Consider the following 14679-nt stretch of genomic DNA (forward strand, 5'->3'; position numbering starts at 1 on the left):
CTAAACCATAACAGAGCCTGAGGCAGGAGGTCTCAAGTTCCCTGCTGACCTTAGCAACTTAGAAAGACCCTGGACCAAAGTAAAAAATCAAAGGGGCTGGGATGTAGCTCAGTAGTAGAGTTCCCGCCACCCTGGTTCAATCCCCAATCTCCTCCTCCCCACCAAAAAGTTAACACTTGGGGAAAATCTGGGCAAAAGGAAAGGAGGAGGACCGGGGTGTGAAGGCAACATCCTCATGCAGCACAATAAAGAAATCAGCGTATCTTATGCAAAATTGATGAACGTAAAAAGAGCAGGATAAGAACATTACAGTAGAAATCAGAAATCCACTTTAGAAATATGTTGTACCACCAGAAAAAAACAATGAAATACGTGGAAAGTAGTTAGGGTTGAGGAGTGGAGCTGGGAGGAAGGGAGCAGAGAGCTGCCATATCCTGTTTTAGACCCTCTAGAATTATTTAACTTTTGCAAACTACAAGTATGTGCCATGATAAAAAAAAAAAAAAAAACACGGGTAGACAGATCTCGGTCTTTGGACCCATCTCCTCGTGGAGGCAGGAGCTCTCCCCAGCGCAACCCCTCTTTTCCATCCTCTGAATCCCATCTGAACCGATGGCACCCACTGTACCAAGGAGTTGGAGATGAGTGTGGTTTAGGCAGAGACCCAGCAGTAGGAGGTGGAAGTGGATGAACACAATCACCTCATCCATGTCGCAGAGCCAGAGTTGCTTCAGCCCTCCTGACACCTCAGCACCTCATCTATAGCAGACACCACACAGGTCCATGTCCCAGTGGCCACCTAACATAGGTGCCACATTGTGGCCATAGACCTTGGCCTCATGGAACCACAGGGTCCCAGTGAGTACCCGGGAGTCTGGGCTCTCAACCTCAGAGTTGGTGACCCTTTGTCTCGGCAGAGGGTGAGATCGCCACACTGGCAGCCCTCTGAGAACCGAAGGAAACGGTCTGTAGGTGACCAGCGGCTGGAGACATTGGAGCTGCCACTATGATGAATGCATACCTGGAGGTCTGCGGGAGGAAGCGGGCTGCATCACGCCAGGCAGAAGGTCTCCTGAGCCCTTTGGGGTTGGGGACCCAAAGGAAAAATGAGCCTTTGAAGAGCACAAGAATACAAATGATGCCTTACTGCCAGACAGATCTTCCAACGAGAAGCGTCCTAAGCGTGGGCAAGGAGCATCCAAGTTGGCCCTTGAAGGACAGTGGAGCCTTCGCTCCTGTTCACAGTGGGAAGGTGAGGCTCAGGGCCAGGAGACGGCTTCCTGCCTCTGGGCTCACTGCGCAAAAACTTCGACCACCGAACCTCAGGGGGAAAGGCCAGCAGTGTCTTCCAGGCACGACCATGCTGTCCTGTGTTTCCACAGTGAGGTCCCGGGCCTGCAGCTGCACTTCTGTTATTATTCGTGGAACCTTAATATCGACTTGCGACGCCCCCTGTGCAGACAGAGCTTTGAGTCCACTGTTTTAGTCCCAGGCCAACTGCTTGCCACCCAGTGTGCTTCAGGGTCACTGCTGACAGGTTCTGACCACCAGTCACTGCAGGAGGTGAAGCTCCAGAATGCCCAGCCCAGCCCAGCACTCTCTTCCACCTAGAGGCCAAGGTTGTCCCACACTTCCCACAGGGTCTGCTCTGACCATGGGAACTGTGTGGCTGAGGTTTTCTACCTTGACGGGCACAAAGGTAATGAGCCTCCCAGGAACTCTAAATGGCCGTGGTCCACCCAGGGCTTGGGGGCCCAGAGGTCATTTGGGACAGACAGTCCCCCAATCCCCTAAGCCTTTGCAAATCCTTGTTCTGGGTGGCCCAAAAGAGCAAGATTCTTTGTCCTTCACTTGAGCAAAGTGATGGTAAAAATCACCCAGCCAAGTGGGCTGGGGACGTGGCTCAGTGGCTGAACACTTCCTAGCACGTGTGGACCCGGGTCTGACACCTAGCAACGCAAACAGACAACAGTAAACACCCCGCCTCAGCAAACATCCCATTTCAGCCTCGACAGAAGGGGACAAGGAAAGGCGACGTCAATGACTCACTAAAGTTACCAACGAGTGATTAAAAGCCAATTGCCGCAAGTAGGTCCTAAAGCAGTGTTTCTCCTACTGCCGACAAGGCTGCAGGTGTACCTGGGCAGAGCCCTTGCCTAGCGTCCGTGAGGCCTTGGGTTCCATCCTCAGCACTAAAATAATCCAACTGCAGCTCAGAGTCAGCGGGGGTCGGGGGGTTGTTAAAATGCAGATTCCCTGGGCCACCCATGGCTATTACTGAAGTGGGACCCAAGGACATGCATTTCTGGACGGTTCTGATGCTGTTAGCGGACAAGGCTGGCGACCACACTTTGAACCTGTTGCAGAGATGAATAAGGGATGTTTTCAGCTCCCGGGATCTGGTATGTGTCGCAAGGAGGAATACACGTGGGGGTACACGCTGAGGGTGGAGGGGCAGCCCTGCTCCAGGTATACAGTAAGTGCTGCAGGGATCCAGGAGGAAAGTCCGGGGTTTTCTGCAAACCCTAAGGGACGTGTGAATAATTTTTAAGCAGGGCCATAAAAAGTGTGGTTAATCTTTTCTTTTACCTTTCCAGGTCTGTTTCCTTGTCTTTCTAACGGGGCAGTGGGCAGAAGTTCTAGGCCTTTCCCGGCCCTGGCTTGCTATTATTCCCTGAGGCTTGGGGAGAGGGTAGCTCCATCCAGCCAGGGGCCTTGCCCTGCTGGCAGCCCCTCCAAAGCACAGGGACCCAGCAGCCGTTCACGCATGCTGGGTGGTCATCTGCCAGCTCCAGAGCCAGCCTGAGCAGTGGAGTTAGCGGCTGGAGGTGTCGCACACGCTGCTGATCTCTCCTGGGCCCGACACCCCCAGCCCCCCTTTGCTGTGCCGGCGGCGAGGCCTGGGATTGTGCAGTAGCTCACAATGGAAGGAAGAGGGTGTAGGAGGGAGGTCCCTGGGCTGACCCTGGTATTGTTCTTGGGCCAGAAGAAAGCTTCCTCCGGCCGGGCCGCTGCAATGCTAGGAAAAAACCTTGTCCAACCAGTGAGAGTCCGTGTTCTGGGGGGGCCGCCTGCCGGCAGCCAGCCTGGGAGCCGGGGCCCATTCACAAATGCCTGCAGGAGAGCACGTAGCCCTGTCCGCCCCCACCACCACTCCCAGTGACAGAAGCCGGGGTGAACGAAAATAACCAGGCTTCTCCGCCCCCAACCTCACTGCTGCCAGAAAGGAGAACACGACCAGAAACGGCCCACTGGCTAATAAAGGAAGAAAGGCTGCTTCACACCCTCAGCAACACCTTCCTCTTCCCCCAGCCTTGGCGGCTCCGTCTGCTGGCAAAGCACAGCGGGCAGGTGCTGGACCAGTGCGCAACCCTGCTAACCAGGACTGGCCCAAATCACCGGCGGCATCACCAAAATGGCAGATGAGGCCAGCCCCTTGAAGGTGCTGTAGGGCAGGGGCAGTAAGGCTGCAGGCGGGTGACCCTGCTCACCTCGGGCTGCTGGGGTGGGCAGGAGGTGGCCCACCTCTGAGCATCGTAGACAGGGCTGCCTGGGCCATCCTCAGACCTGCTCACAGCGCTGTGTGCCTGGCACCTCTGCCGGCACTTCTTCCCAAGCTGGACTCAGTCCCCCTGCAGGGGGTGGGGTATTTCTGGGTGATGTCCTTGGCCCAGCCGTGGCCTGAGGCCTTGAAGGAAGCAGTCCTTCATCTGTCCTCCTCGGGCCTGCGGTCTCCCAAGTGCTTTCTGTCCCATGCTGAACCCATGGCTGTCCCCGTCTGACTGATGGGGCCCTCTGGCACTCAGCAAGGGATTCTGGGTATGGTCTAGCCCAAAGCAGGGCATGGACCAGGTGTCCTACTCACTGGAGAAAGTCCTGATCTGTCTCTAACAAACCTTTTCTCTGGCCACCGTGGGGAGACGTGCAGAATCCCAGGAATTCCCTTTGGTGGCCAGGAGGGGGACGCGGTAGGCCTCAGCCTTTGGTTTCCCAAACCTTAGATTGTACATGTCCCTGCTCAGAACATCCAGCTGGGTTCCTAGTTGGTCAGATCCCAAGGCTTTCCGGACCCACCTTCCAAGGACCCACCAGGAAAGAGGAAGGGGTGAGTGGAAGGAGGCCGCAGACACAGTCTGTGATGGCAGACACATGTCTTCCTGGTAGACCTCAGTCTCGGAGGGAGCTGCAGGAAGCCGTCAGTCTCTGCTCAAGGAAGGGCCTATTGGGTGGTTCTTCAACCATCCTGCTCACCGTTCTGTGCTGGTGTCCTATTGTATTGGTGCCTCTTAAGGAGGCCCTCTGCATCTGTAACGTGTTTCTAGCTTACACATGACCGTCACATCATGCTCTGGCTTGTACCTTGACCCTTAGCACATCTTGGCACTGCAATTCAAAAAAGTCAAGTGATTCCCACTTAGTTGAAGAAACGAAAGCCCAGAGTGAATTATTTGGGATGAATTACATGAGTAGAGAAAAAGAACTCTTGGATGACTACTGTGAATTAACTCTAGGATTAACTTTGCCACTCGGTTGAACTCTCAGGGCTCTGGTCTGTTTATATTCTAGATCAGCATTTGGCAATCCTTTTCTGTAAAGGGCCAGAAGTAAATATTTTAGGCTTTCCAGGAGACAAGCTCTGTGACGCAGCTACTCAGCTCTGCCACTGCAGCACAAATGCGGTGTGGCCCCTGGGCAAATGTGTGTCAATAAATCTTTATTTGCAAAAAAGGTAGCTGGAAGGCTGGACTTGGCATGTGAAGGCCGGTTTGTCAACCCCTAAGACTCCAGCCCTGTTCTGGATCATCGAGGCTGTCATGTAAGGGAGTCCGACTTCCCTGGATCCCTAGGAGCCAACCCAGAAAGCGGTTCTGACCTCTGATCCTGGCATCCTACCCCATGGAGGTGGGAGGGGAAGACCTGCGTGGGAACCCGTCCAGAATCAGTCAGTAGCCTCTTCCCAAGAGACCTTCCTGGTTGTCACCGACAAAAGTCTTCACACACACACCCCTGCCCCAAATAATCACTTCTATAAAAAAAGACAAGCAACAAAAATAACAATAGGTTTGTCTGGAGGAGCACGTTGCCCATTCCCAACGGGCCCTGCTACCTGGAGGCCTCAGACAGGAAACCCCGGAGTGAAGAACTTCTGGTCTCCTTTATTGTATGGCCCCTATTTTTGTCCTGAGGAGGAAGCACTTGTGGGAGGGGCCGTGAGAGGCAGAGGGGTCTCCTAGGTGTGCGGTCCTCTTTGATGGCCCATGTGAGCCCTTGGGTCAGGAGGGTTGGGGGTGGTCCTTGTAAACCTGTCTGATTAAAATAATAAAAATCATATTTCTTCCTCTTTCAAAGCTGTCGGGGCGGGGCTTTTCTTTCTGCTTTCTTTTTCTGTCTTTATCACCTTCAGAAGTAGAAAAGACAAGTTATGCATTTTCTGGCTCATACTTATTAAGGAAATGGCATGTCCCCTAACTTGCCGCATACGTGATTGGCGTCACTTAGAATTAGAAAAGAGTTTTCCAGGGCCTCTTCCTCCTCATCCTCCCTGTTTATACAGAGCAGCCGGACCACCTGAACTCCAGTCTTGGCTCCCCACTTCTAAGCGGTATGCTTGGGGCGAGGGACTTGATCTCAGTTCTCCAGGTTGTGACGTGGCAGCCCGATGAACGCCTCGCAGTTGTGAGTTCAGACACAGCGCAGGCAGCTATGGTGCTCAGACGGGGCTCTGTCATGTCCTCTGTGGCGGAGGCACACGTTCTGGACCAGGGTACCAGGTGCAAGACCCTCTGCAGGAGCAGGTCAGGGCTCATTCAGCCATTCAACCAATCTTTCCCGAGCCCCTGGATGTGCCCATGAGAAACATATTCTAGTGGGAGAAGAGGGACACTAAATAAAGAACGTGTGTGTGTTGGGTACTGTGGGGACAAAAAGATAAAGAGGGGGCGGGATGTCTGGGGATGGAGTGTTCACACGGCTTCCTGAGAAGGTGACATTTGACCAAAGACATCGTGTCTGTAAAATGTGGCCAAGAGCATGTTGTATGAGGTGCACGGAACACAGAGAGAGGAAGTGAGATAAGAAAAAGCAAGTACCTTCATGGTTCCTGGACACAGAAAGCACTCAGCGAACGCTGGTGAGGGTGGGCGTGATTGTGTTATGGTCGTGGCTGGATTCTCACTCGGGGACGTTAGGAGATGCAGGGTGTCTGCTCAAGGGACCTGCGTTTCAATCGGCCCATCAGCGGTGCCCCTGGTCAGTAGTGGTGGACTGAATGAATGAGGTCAGACCGCCCCTCCATGGGGCGGTGAGGTGACTGCAAACAGCACCTGGAGGAGCAGGGCCCGGGGTGCAAGGTGGGGCTGTGCTGACATGACTCTTCCTGGGTGTTTCAGGATTCTCCTAGTGCCTGTGCGTTAGCATACCCTGGAAGTCTCCAGAAGAGTTGGCAACAGCGCTGACATAGCTCTAGGGAACAATAAAGTCACTGCTTCCCATCCGGAGGGCTGGGAACCTGGCTACAGCTGCTCCACTAGCAGCGTCTATGCTGCGTGGGGCGACAGGACCACCATCCCGAGGTGACAGAGCAGCAGCGCCACCTACAGGAGGAAGGAGGCAGCTCTCGCGTCTGCCACCATTTTTACTCCAGAGCACCGGAGGTGGGGGGAATCCTGGTTACCATTTTCATCTTGAAAGCTCCTTTGCCCATCATGTTCCTTAGTATCTGTGTGTACAGAATGTCCACTGTCTTAGTCTGAGGCCAACAGGGGAAAGCCAAGTGGCCCTGGATCCCTCCCTTGGCTGCCTCTTCTCCTTTCTCTGGGGCCTGTGTGAACATACTCTCATAAGGTCAGGAAGCCACTTGACTTTCTTCTGGGCCCCTCCATAGGGAGTGCCTTGAGCACATCTTCGAGGCCAGACATCCAGCTAGACAGAGTTGTGCTCCATTAGTGTGTACGCCAGGCCCACTTCACAAAGCAGATATTGTTCTCCCAAACTAGCTCAGTAACTTGAGGTCAGAGAATGGGCCTTACCCAGGCAGAGTGACCTAATAATTAATTGCCGACAGACACAGAATTGAGCTTCAAAATTTCAAAACAGAAAGGCAAAAGCAGACGTGAGTCAGGCTGTGTAGTTCCTATCATCAGACAAAAAAGAGCAGACATATGCTGCCTGAAGAGAATTCAAGGAAAATGATCAAGATAAGCTCTAATAGGAAGCCTTGGGCAAGATACTGGATGATCCGACAATGTCTTTCAACTGGGCTTCTGTATAAGACACAAAAGCACCCAGGGCAGTGTGTGGAGTCAGGGGGTAGCATTTTTGCAGGGCCCAGAGGCCCTGCGTGCAGGGACATTCTAGGGAGAGAAGGAATGACATGCCTGCCGGATGGCTCTCTAGTGACATCACGCTACGGAGGCTGAGGGAGCACAGGGCAAGGTGGAGTTCACAGGGCGAGGGGAAATGGCTCCCCAAGTCACCACATCTCCAAGAAGAAGCCAGGCTGGGGCTCAGAAGGGCCACCTGCTCCAGAGGTGAGGCAAGGAATGTACCAAGGAGATCAGAATCTATTCAGCCTCCACCCCTGGCTTCACACTGAACTCCATCAGTTTGCCTTGGCTTGGATTATGGCACCCATCTCTCCCTCTCAGGATGGCCTCCAGGCCCTGATCTTCTGAGGACAGAAGCCAATACTTCAACCCCCCAAGCCCCACACCAGTGGCTGTCTCCCCTGCAGGCTCAGAGGCAGCTGTGGGGTATGGGCAATGAGACATGAACCCCTACTCCATGGGAAGGCAGCCCCCTTGTCCATGCAGCTGCGCTCCTGGGAGTAGCCACATGTTCCCCGGGTCCTGGGCAGGACAGGGGCTCAGAGGAATGTCAGGCCTCTGAACAGCGGGGAGCATTTTGACCTGGGTGTGCCTCCCCCTTCACCTCCTCATTCTCTTCCTTGTTGTGCCAAGGGAAGGCCTGAGCATTGAATGGAGTCATCTTGGGGACAATTTGCACACTGGGCACTCATAAGGATGCAGGTGGGCAAGGACACCTCTGGCTGCTGGAGACTTCTCATCGTGGATGCTGGACTGTGGAGCCTGCCGTGATGCATTGGTGCCCTCTAGTGGGAGCTGGCCACCATGCAGCCTCCTGTCCTGTTACAACCCCGGCATCTGCGTGCTCCCTGGGAGCTGGGTTAGGAGTGGTGGGCTGGGAGTGCGCGATCATTGCCACCTGGCAAGCAGGCCACCCTCCCCACTCAAATGCAGTCCACAATGGTTATGCCCATGGATGGCAGGTCCAGTATGCTCACAGGGTTCCCCAGGACCCCAGTCTCAGCCCAGTTGTTGGTCTCAGCTTCTGCCCTGCCTTTTGGTCTCACCCACGGGAACCAGGACTGACCCTGAATCCACATCGCCTCCTGCTGCTCTCCCCTGATCAGGGCTCTCAGGGAGCAATGCCAATCTCAATTCACCTGCAGCTGCACAGGGAGGCAGACGGCTGGCCTATACACCACCACTACTACACACCAGCCCTCACTAACCAGCTGGATGCCTCCTGTGGGTGGGAAACCATTCCCGGCAGCTGCAGCTCACAGTGGCACAAGTGTGATCCCTGGACAGGGACATTTATCTGCCTTGCTGCCCCAGGGCCAGGGGAAGCTCCAGGGCCTGAGCCCAGCAGCTCCACAGTGAGAGTCCCTGAGGTGAGCACTGATGATACTTGACCGTGAATTCATTTCTCACCGTGGAAACACAGCCAGATGTGATAATCAGGGATAGGGCCCTGTGCTTTAGCTAAAAGGGGATGTGGACAGGTATCCAGATGTCAGCATCTGACCCCCAATGAAGGCACCACTGCCTATGGCCACACACTCCTAGGAGCCCCGTGTGCAACTCCCACTGAGAGATAAGTTAGATCTACCACAGGCCTTAAGCCCAGGGGCCACTGGGGCCCTCTGCTCTTCACTCCAGCCCCAGGCTTCAGTGATGGCGGTTGTTTGGGGGAGGAAGGAGGAGCATGCAGAAAGAGGACCTTACAGGGCCTCTGACCTGGACAAGGCATAGCATCTGCTCAGGTATTGATAGCCTCAACAGAGCAGCATGGATGTCCATATCCAGGCCTCATTTCCTCCCCTGGACCGTGCCCTCATGGGGAGCTCTGTCTTATGCAATTCTCTCTCTACAAGGCTTGAGCAAAGCACTCGCCTGCAAAGACTAGCTAAGTGAGCAAGTGGAGAAAAGAGGAAGATTCAGCAGAGACATCTGCTGCCCCCCGGACAGTCGTGTGACCTCCGTTCCTGCAGCCCTCCGTAGGTGGGCGTGGTCATGTGACTAACTGTCCAATAGGCTATGACTGAAACTGACCCCTCTGGGCCCAAGCATGTAAGACCCCAAGCAAGACCCTCCAGCTCACTCTTTGCCCCCGCCAGGCTCCCTGGATGCCATGGTTGAGTGACAGGGCCACAGATGGAATCCAGCTGGATCCTTGAGGCCCCAAGGAAAGGCCCTAAAGAATGGTCAGACCTTCAGGATTTCAGGAAGATAGAAATAAAAGTCTTTGCATGAAGCCAGTGAGATTTGTTTAACATGGTGGTCTACAGTATCCTAACACAGGAGACAACGGGGAAATCTTGTCAAAGAAGAAGTATCACAGAAACCTCACCAACAAGAGCAGAGCCAGCTGGATGTCAAAGTTGTGCTGGACAACAGCAAGAGAAACCCGCAGGCAGAGGGATGGACCCAATGGCAGGAGACAAAACTCCTCTCTCTTCTCTCTCTCTCTCTCTCTCTCTCTCTCTCTCTCTCTCTCATCCACCAGATTCTAAGATGCACCTAGGAGGATACTTTGAACTGTATCCATTCAAGAAGGCGTGTGCTGGGGTTTCAAAGATGAGTGACATGTGGCCCTGGCCCTCAGGTGGGCCGACAAGGGACCTTCCCTCAGGAAGCCTGAAAACCGAGCAGCCGTGACATGACAGAAGCCATCACATAGGGGTGGGAACGGGGAGCCAGGGAACTCAGCAGATGGACACCCAGACTCTCCCTGTGCATCTGAGAGGGCCTCACAGATGACCGGGGCCAGGATGAGGAGCCCACCAGGCAGAGAGCGGGCGAGCTGGATTCCAGGCAGAGGGAACGGCATTGAGACAGCAAAGACGGTGAAGGAACAAGACATGTGAGGGGCCAGGGTGGATGAGGGAGCCCAGGGCAGGGGCCAGGCAGGTGTCCCGGGTTGAGTCGCAAAGCCTCCTGTCTGCTGAAGAGTTTCAACAAGGACAGAAAGGGCCAGAGATGGGGGTCTGGGACTCCATGGGGTCAGGAGATGTTGGGGACAGAACGGGGATGGACAGAGCTGGAGGACAGACTCTCGTGGCTCTCTTCTTCTGAAGGGAGGAAGTGGAGGGTGGGTGGGCAGTGAGCACAGGTCACACTGCTCTGTCCCCCTCTTTCCTTCTTGCCTCCAGGTAGAAGGTGGGGGAGCAAACCCTGACTTCTGCCTGGGAGAGACTCAGGAGCTTGCTCATCCCTGCCCAGGCCCAGGACTCCTACAGAAGGGCTGGGGGACACTCAGAAAGGCCATCCCAACGTGCTTTTCTAGAACCTGAAATTTTGCTCAGAGAGCTGTGTTTTGGGATAGAGAGACCTGTCCCCTTCCTCCTAGTGGGGCCCACATGAAATGCCAATGCCCCCAAGGGGTGGTCCAGCCATGAGCAGGATCAGTTGGCAACTCCTGCTTAGCTGGAATTTCCCATAATGCTTTAAAGATACAGACTTCTGGGTATGATTCGGTGGGCATGGCCACCAGCCTCTAGGCTGGCCCCAGGGATCCGAGCTGCCAGGTGTGCATGCCTCGGGGTGGACCTGCCCATGTGCACCACGCCTGTGCCTGGCGAAAACACTCTGGGAAGAGACCTTGCCCTTCTGGGTGGACGCTCACTCCCTCACCCCTTCTCTCCCATCCTGTGCTCTGGGGAAAGTAGCTGTTCTGCTACGAGGCCCTTGTGGCAAGAAACAGGCCTCCAGTCCTCAGCACGGGACACAGTCACCACGGGAGGGAACCTCCAGCCCAGGCAAGCCTTCTGATGACCACAGCCTTGGCCATCAGCCTTGCAAGGGAGGGACCCTGGCCCAGGACCACCAGCTGAGTTGCTCCCCAAATAATAAAGCAACCAACTTTTGAGCAATTTGTTATGCAGCAAGAGACGACGAGTGCAGTGGGTCCCCAGTGAGACCCAGGTGGCAGAGGGCCTCAAAGCTTCCCAGGAAGTCCCGGTGGCCTCAGCCCAGTGCCACAGCTGTAGGGACCTGTCTGCTGATGTTTTTCTGAACTTTTCATGAAAATGCATGGTGTGTGTGTGCCTCTGTGTGTGTGCGTGTGTGCGTGTGTGTGTGTGTGTGTGTGATGTTGTGTGTGTGGTATATATGAGTGTGTACATATAGCATGTGGTATGCATCCAATATGCGTGTCCGTGTGTGGTTGTGTATGTGTGTGCATATGTGTGCCTACGTGTGGTATGTGGCATGTCTATGGTGTGTGCGTGTTGGGTTGTGTGTGTGTAAAGGTCAAAGCCCTTCCACCCTGTGCTACAGACTGAAGACGGAGACGAGGACAATGACCTCCTCTCCCAGCAGCCTCAAGAGCTGAGCATCAGGGATGGGCCCTGGAGCCCCAAGGGTGCTTGCTGATTTACTGCTCCTTGAATGAATAAAAAGCCCAGATACGAAGGCTCAGAGAGACCTCCAGCTAATAATTTTCAAAATTGATTTAGCAGAAGAACCATCTCTGCAAGTGAAAGCACTCGCGGACTCCTGATTTTTGTGAGCCGGAAGGGGGCCCTCCAGACTGCCCCCCCCCATCACAGGCACCACGGCCTCCAGACCCTGAACCGGCCCAACTGCATCTTCTGGAGGAGTAGACCAAGGCCCACCTGGGAGTCTGATTCCCTGGACCCTGGTCCAACTTCTCTGGGCTGCCTTGGACGTCACACAGGAAGAGAGTCACACGTGGCCTTGGCAGCTGTGTGTGGCAGCTGTGTGGTTCATTATCCAACCTGCCCCTAGCAGAAATGCCCCTCTTCACCAGAAACATCCACGGGGGGGGGGGGGGGGGTGTGTGAGAATTGCTCCCTCCTCCCACCTCCTAACAAAGAGGGCCCCATAGAGGTGGGGGCTTGCCTCACAGTGCTGAGTCCTGAGAATAACAACCGCAGGCGCCCATTATATGCACACATTGATGGGGGCATCGTGTGAATCTCGAGCTTGGCCTTCCCAGTCACCTGATGGAGTGGCAAGGTTATCATCTCGTCTTACACAGGAGGAAGCGGAGGCAGAATAAGGGTGAGGAACGAGCCCAAGACTCCCTGACTGATGATGGTTGGTGGCCATATTTCATCTGGGTCAAGGACTCAGGGTGTGGCCTGCACCCTGCTGCTTCTCGCCTGGCCAGTGGCCAGCTCTCCTTTCCCTTCTGCCCTCTAGTCTGCTTCCTGAAGGAGCAGGACAGTCACCCAACAGGAGCAGGTGGTCAGACCTGTTTCTCTTCTGGCCCCCATGCTCCCAGGCCTCTGGCTCAGAGGCCACCTGCACACCCCGCCTGGGGCAGAAGGCACCTGGCTCTTCACCTAGACGTGCTTTTCCAAATTTATGTGTCCTATCAGTAACAACTGCGGCAGGCATTTAGGGCAGGAGTGAGAAAGTGGTCACTTGGAGCATTTGACCCTGTCACCCTTAGAGCCATGGCTGCTTTACGTTAGCAGTGACAATCTAGACCCTGTGCTGACACGGCCCTCACTCACACACCATGTTGTTGCTGTCCCCTCCCCAAATGCACGGGAAAGTACGGGAATCTCCCTGCGTTCCCTGTTGATGCTTCACCAGGTGTGCTCCTCGATGCCTCCCTGCATCTCCACACCACCCTGTGACCTTTTTCTAAACCATCTGAGGATAAACTGCAGAAATGAGGCCCTTATCCTTCAAAGATTCTAGCACGTATTTCTCAAAAACAAAGACACTTGCCTACGTGATCATCACACAGCCACCAGGTCAGGAGACTGTCCTGCAAGTGAAACCACCCTCCGGCTCACAGACCCCATTCCCATCCTCTGTCCCAGCACAATCTCGACTCCCCCCGTCTGTCCAGGACTTCAGCAAGGGACACGCGATGCATTTAGTCATCCGCCTCTCCAGGCTCCCACGGTCTGGAAGGCTTCCTCAGCCTTGTCCTGCCCTTCACGTCCAGGCAGCCTTAGAGTCCTGTTTCCTCTGGACCACACCCAGGCTGTGCTTTCTTGGAAGAAAAGTCTCAGAAACGATGTTGCGTTTTCTCAGTGCAGTGCCTCAGAGGCACAGGCACCCAGCAATCCCACCACGGATAGTGTTAACCCTGACCACCTGGCCAAGTGGGAGCGCTCCAGGTCTCTCCACCACAAAGACACCACATGTCCTTTGTATTGAGGTGACCACTGTGTGTGACCCAGTCCACTGCACAAAGAGAGTCTAGAGTTCGCTATGCAGGGAGAGGGGTCCAAGCAGAGGTGGTGGTCTCTCTGCACTCCAGGGAGTCCAAGGAACTAGAATTTCCAAGGCAGAGGACCAGAGAGGAGAGAGCCATACAGAAGGAGAAATCCAGAAGATGCAGGCCCTCGACTCTTCGGCTGAGTATGAATTTGTGCGTGTGTATGCTTCCAAGGCCCAAAGAAATAGAACCAGTTAGGGCTGGAAACAGTTTGTGCTCCTCCAGTCAGGGAAAAAAAAACACCCCCTAAGCCACAGGGCATCAGGCAGTAATCTCAGAAGGGCCCTTTGACTCTGCAGGGGTGCAAAGTTGGCCCTAAACTAGTCTTTCTTCCCTGACCAGCTTAAAAGTAAGTCCTAAGAGGCTCAGACTGTATTGGAGTAACTTAACTGTTCCAGAATAAAGCCCCGGATATTTAGAGGACTACCAACCAACCCACAAAACTACCAAACTTAACACCCAACAAGGTTAAGTTCCTAAGATCTGGCATCTCATATAAAATTACCAGACCTTCAAAGAAAACTAGGATCCCCAACCAGGAGGGAAAAAAATCAATAATAGAAACCGACTGAAATGACACAGATGATAGAATGAGCAGAGAAGGACATGACAGCAGCTATGAGAAATGGGTCCCCTGTGCTCCCCAAGACAGGACAAGCCATGAGAAACGGAAGGCATGAGAAAAGGTCTGTGGGGACCATCCAGAGATGAAAAAACAAGGATGTAAAGTGAGCAGCACGTTGGATGGGGTCAACAGTCGATTGGACACCAAAAGAAAAGACGCGGGAACTTGGAGACTCAGCCAGAGGAACTATCCACAATTAAAGTACCAGGAGTAACCCGAGCTTTGGTGACACCAAGAAGACAGGAAGAAGCAGGGCGGACACACAGTCGGAGCCCCAGGCTGGGGAGGGAGGAGCAGTGACGGATGGAGAACTTCCAAATTCAACAAAACTACAAGCCTCCAGGTCTTTAAAAAAAAAAAAAATCAATAAAAATACCCAAAGAGGGGATGAAAAGAGCAGAGCCCACACCAGGCCCCTGAGGAGTGAAGCACTAGGCTCAAGGATGACTCACTGCCAGGGCCCAGGCTTGAGCAGAGACAGGAAAGGGGACAGGGACAGGAAGAGCAAATGGGCACAGGTAGGACAGCATCAAAGTTCTGGAGCGAGC

General features: G+C 54.2%; 1 protein-coding gene across 9 annotated transcripts in view; it reads right to left on the bottom strand.

Moving 5' to 3' along the window:
* The window catches only part of Ctif (cap binding complex dependent translation initiation factor), a 271305-nt gene that overhangs the window by 162070 nt on the left and 94556 nt on the right, over positions 1-14679 (bottom strand). The window lies entirely within an intron of this gene.

Source organism: Callospermophilus lateralis, chromosome 17 (assembly GCF_048772815.1).
Source record: "Callospermophilus lateralis isolate mCalLat2 chromosome 17, mCalLat2.hap1, whole genome shotgun sequence".
NCBI classification, from domain to species: domain Eukaryota; kingdom Metazoa; phylum Chordata; class Mammalia; order Rodentia; family Sciuridae; genus Callospermophilus; species Callospermophilus lateralis.